Genomic DNA, 5,917 nt, shown 5'->3' with positions numbered 1-5,917 from the left:
CACTGGACTGAGAATTTGCATAGTAAGGAAGTCCAAACATTAATTCAGTGGGGGATAGCTGTATATTCCCTCTAGGTCTGGCTCATATTCAAGCCAAAGCTAATGGTAGAAGCTGTATCCAAGGCATTTTGGTTTTTAAACTCAAAAGATGTTTCTTGATTTCCCCATTCATTTCTTCTACCCAGCCTCCACTATTCCATACCTCAGGGCATTTCAGTAAAATTCACCCGACACCATTGGAATGGGTGTACAGCCCAGGGTTGCCCTGCCCAGGCAACTTCCCTTGTAACCCGGTTATTGATCTTGGCACCTACCAAGCAGCCTTCAGTAGCTCTTTTTGCTAGCCCAAAAAGACCCAAGCAGCATACACCTTGAGGAAGGCTTCTGCCACCAATCCTTGAGAGCCCCAGTGGATCCCTTAATTGATTTGCTTCAATATCTGTAGAGCCAAAGTCTTTGGCACGCATTGTTTGCCAATTACCCCCTCTTTCTTTCACACATTGTTTACCAATTATCCCTTCTTCCTTCTGTCCCACTGTCAGAAAAGACACTTCCTTCAGTGGCTGAACCACTGGGAGCAAAGGGAGGGTCTTAGATACTTCTGACAGAAGTGCTGCTTTCCAAGCTTCTTCATCTGCCAATTGATTCCCTATTGTCCCCTCTGAGTGTCCTGCCTGATATCCCTTTACATGTCTTATTGCCACTACCTCTAGTAAATTCACCACCTCCAATAGATGAATAATTAAATCCTCATGAGGTAATGTTTTCCTTCTGCAGGTCAATAATCCTTTTTCCTCCCACAGTTTCCCAAATGCATGAGCCACCCCATATGCATATTTTGAATCGGTAAATATGTTTACTATTTTTCCGTGATGCAATTCACGGACTCTAATTAATGCATACAATTCTGCAGTCTGTGCTGACCATGTGGAGGGTAACTTTCCTCCCTCTTGCAGCTCCCTTGCCTTTATTATAGCATACCCTGTAACCTTTTGCCTCTTATCACTCTAGTATATACATCAATAAACACATTTTCCTCACCCAGACAAAGCGTATCTTGTAGCCCCTCCCTAGCTCGGGTTTGAAGGTCTATTACTTGAATACAGTCATGAATTTCCCCCAAGTCCCTCCCCTCAGGACCAGTTAAACAGGAGGCCAGGTTAAACCCTTCACTTCTCAGTTCTAAATCCTCCTGTTCCATTAAACTCAGTTGTTAACTCCTTAATTTGATGTGAGACCTTAACAATAAGAGATCCCCCTGCTGTCAGCCTTTGGTCCTCAGTTACTACTAAAGCTGTAGCTGCACAATTTTGCAGGCAGTGAGGCCACCCTCTAGCCACTGGATCAAAGAGTTTGGAAAAGTAAGCCACCGGTCTTCAACTCCCACCGTGTTCTTGCATTAGAATTCCTTTAGCATGGCCTTCTTTAATATCCACATATAACTCAAATTCTTTTTCCCAGTACAGAAGGCCTAGTGCCAGAGCTTCAATTAACCTGATTTTTAACACTTTCAAGCTCTGCCTCCCTTCTGGTGTCCACAATATAACATCAGGGTTATCTTGTGTCAAGAGGGCATACAGGGGTCTGGTTAGAATTGAAAAATCTTCAGTCCAGGTCCTGCAACACCCTACTGATGGGATTAAAAGGAGGTAGCGCCTTTACAAAGGAAGAATTGTGTAAGGAAAAATTAATCTGATTTAGAAGTTCCTATTCACAATGGAGACAGAGGAGTCTTTTAAAACTTTATTCAAATAAAGGGAGAGTCCATGGGACAGTTCCCTGTGGGGTCTCTCAAATTGCTGGGAGACACAGCTCCCCTTTTATCCTAAATTCCCGGACGTGAATTTCCCTCTCCCTTTCCCCATTGGCTAAGGTACTCAGGATTTACAGTCTTTCCCGAAACGCCTACTACATGTCCCCCTTCACATGCAACCCCCCTGCTTCATACATCGTATGTTCATTTAAATTTGGTTCTTCACTTCTCTGGGTGGAGAAGTTAATATTCAGTAGTCTATTAAACCTGTGCTCTGTCCTAAAAGTTCAGAAGTTCAGGCTGTGTTCAGTGTCTGTCGTCTTCTGACAGACCTCCTACTGACTTACATCAAGGTTCAAGACAAGGTACCTAGCAGAGCCCCCTTTGTTGTTACATACACATAGATAGAGTAAACTGTCTGGTTCCTCCCTTTCTCTTCCAACTCCCTCTTAGACAATTCTTCCTTTGTAAAGACACTACCTACTCTTAATCCCATCAATCCCTCCTCTTCTTATTTTAATAATTGTCTTTACAAAATTCATTCACCATTAACTTAATCCTTTCCTCTTGGCTTATTTCTGATTTTGGTCTTATTTGTAGATACATAATACTTCTCTTTTTTTATAGCCTTTTCTGTGTCACTTGATATGGCAATAACCTGCATCTGCCTAACAGCATGATGAATAAGCCGTACAAAATGGGGAATCATACATGGTATAAAAATTAGAGCTGCTGTTGCACAAAGAGAGAAGAATAATACTCGTTTGACCCATGGCCCACCAGGCAACCAAGACAGCATGTCCCATTCCAATCCTTTCCAGGTTTGGACTGGTACCTGGGCTATTTTCCTGATGTTGGTGGCTATATTTATAACTGCCTCTCCATTGTCATCAATCTTTAGGCAACAATTGGATATATTAAATTTTCCGCATACACCTCCTTCCTCAGCTAGTAGATAGTCTAGAGCGAGTCGATTTTGGTATATTGCCCCTCACATCTGAGTTTGTTGTTTTGCTAATAATACCAGGCCTGAGGCAGTCTCATTGCTTATGAGTTCCACCACAGCCTGTGATTGGATTATTCTGTTCAGCATATATATTGGAGTTCGATATCCCCAACTACCGTCTTGAGCCCAGGTTGCGGGTCCATAGGTCTCTATTATTCTTTGGGGCGGCCACTCGTCATTGCCCCATATCTGAGCACCTCCAACTTTGAAAGACCTTTTCTCTCTCTCCAAGTCCTCAAAAACAGGGATCCCCAATTCATTGCCCTTCTTAAGAGGTAACAAGAAAAATCCTGTCTGAATAATCCCTAATGTACAACTACCCCCCCAATTTGCTGGTAGTTCTGAATAATCTGTTTTTCCACAAATCCAAAATAACCCATCTGGGGCTTTCCACCAATTTTTAGAAGCAGTATCTATGTTTTCTCATAATTTTGAGATACTTGATATTCCCTGAAATGGATTTGTCCCTGAACAATTGAATATGCCAATTTCAGTGGTGTTCATACAACTTTTAGCATACTCCCTAGACCAGTACCATGAAGGATCTTCAGGCCACCAAGCAGAGTGGGTACCATTGTATATTCATGTCTGTTTACAGGGGGTTTCTCCTACCCATTTATTAAAAGGCTTTCCCTTTTGCTCTATGCATTCTGCTCCAATAGTATCTGATGTCAATGCCCATTCTTGAGGTCTTTCGTCTTTACCCAAAATATCTGAGTGATTCCATTTAATTATTTGGTAAGGATTTAAGCTGGTTCCCTTCCATGGCCATTCCTCACTCATCAGGAGACCTCCAGAGACCCAGCAATTAGTTACATTTAAGTTTTCTTCCACTTTTTCAGCTAGATCTATGAATAAATTTTTGCCTACAAAAGGGAGTCCCAATTCCTTTTGTAACTTTTCCTTGAGTTCTTTATATAGTGGGCTCACCTCCTTTGCAGCTGATGGTTTAGATACAGAGGCCTTTAAGGCATCTATCGTACTCTGTACTAGTTGCTCTTTGGCCTGATCCTGAAGCCCTCCATTATCACTGAGACCCCACTGTCCTAGCTTACTGAAGCAGATCCAGGGTTCTCCTTTCAGACATACCTGGCCTCTCTTGGTGCCTCCTATACCCAGATTTTGGGCCATCCAATAGGTCTGCCCTAATTTGGTACGCTCCTTAGGGTTTTGATAGCACCCTGAGTTAATATGGGTGTGATAAACAAAGCTATAATGTCTATTCCTTCCAATTTTGACTTTTTGATAACACTGGGTACAAGGTATGGCTTTAATGACTGTAACAAAAGTCACTATAGGCCAAAATAACTGGCATCCAGCCGAAACCATTCTATGTCAAGGCCTGGTATAGTGTGTATTTCCACCACTCAACACCTATTGGGTTGCAGCCAACAGCGGAGCAAGAAGTTCTTCTTGGTGGCAAATACAGTGACTAATCCAGTCTTGCCCTTGACTAGATAGGCAACGGATGTCAGTTCTTCCTTTAACCCAGCATGTGTCTTCGCTATCCTATTGCTCTCTGCATGAAATATGCTCAACGGATGTATAAAAATACTCCCGTATCAAGAAGACAAAAACAGTCTGATCACGAGCATCAGCCCGCCAGTTACTGAAAGATCAAAAGAAGGAAGGTTTTTTCCAGACTGATTTAAGTACCTGGCAATCCTCCCAATACTGACCTAGTGATCACTGCTCTGATCCACTTCTGCGGAGAGTTAACCACAATTTCCCATCTTTTTCCTCCAGTTTAGAAGTCCAGTTGTCTGGGGCCTTGGAGGTCTTGACTTGTGTGTGATGAGTCCACCCGTGCTCAGCTGTTTTGACTGCTGTTTCTGTGGTTAACAACACTTGGTATGGTCCACGCCACTTTGCTACCAATGGTGCTTCCTTCCACTCTTTAATTAAGACCCAATCTCCTGGTTGGATGTTATGAACAGCAAAATTCAAAAGCAGGGTCTGTGCCAGCTGAGCTTCCTGTCGGAGAGATTTCACAAGAGACAGCATCCTGGCGACATAATGTTTTAAATACACATCACTGATTTCCACTTCCCTGTTGTTGGGCGCGAGGGAGACGAGTGGTAATCAATATGATTTGCTGGTGAGCGCGAGGGAAGACGAGCGGCAATCAATGTGATTGATAATCAAGCTTCAACTTTATTGATCGAATACACAGCTTATATAACATCTTCAGCTAAATATGCACAAATGTCACTATTCCATTGGTGCAACTCAGGTAAATAAGCACAAGTGTCATCATTCAATAGGTTTTTGATTAAAAGCTACATTATAATATCCAGCCCACTTGAGGTTAAGACTACGTGCCATTTCACAGGCTTCTATCTAACTAGTTCTCTTGTTACATCCTGTAAATTAACAACACAGCTGCAAGCACAGCCACAAGGGCATAGTGACCTTGACATATCAGCATAAAAGCTATCTACAAACGGTAAGCAAAAGAAAGGAATACGGCCTACACATTTTGCTCAAATAGTTGTTCCACAGAACCATCCCTGGGATTCAAGCCATTCTCCAACACTTCCCCACTGGGCCGAGAGTTTGCAGGATAAGGAAATCCAAACATTAATTCAAAGGGGGATAGCTGTATATCCACTCTGGGTCTGGCTCGTATCCTAGCGAAAGCTAAATGGTAAAAGCCGTGTCCATGGCATTTTGGTTTCTAAAACTAGCTTCAAAAGATGTTTCTTGATTTCTGCATTCATTTTCTCTACCCAGCCTGAACTCTGAGGGTGCCATGGGGTGTGCAGGTCCCATTGTATTCCTAAGGCTGCCATAACCCCTTGAAAAATTTTTCCTGTAAAGTGAGTACCTCTATCCATGTCTATTGCCTCCACTATTCCATACCTTGGAATTATTTGTTCCCAAAAAGACTTTAATAACTGATCCAGTGGTTGCTGAGGCAACTGGGAAAGCTTCTGGCCATCCTGTTAATTGGCATACTATTACCAAAAGATATTTATGCCTTCCCACTCAAGGCATTTCAGTAAAGTCCACCTGAGACTGTTGGAATGGGCGTACAGCCCAGGGTCGACCTACCCTGGCCACTTCCCTTGTAACTTGGTTATTAATTTTGGTGCAAATCAAGCAGCCTTTGACAGCTCTTTTGGCTAGCCCAAAAAGACTCAAAGCAGCATACATCC

This window comes from Indicator indicator, assembly GCF_027791375.1.
Source record: "Indicator indicator isolate 239-I01 chromosome W unlocalized genomic scaffold, UM_Iind_1.1 iindW_random_scaffold_193, whole genome shotgun sequence".
NCBI classification, from domain to species: Eukaryota; Metazoa; Chordata; class Aves; order Piciformes; family Indicatoridae; genus Indicator; species Indicator indicator.
Note: the sequence above shows the minus strand (reverse complement) of the source record.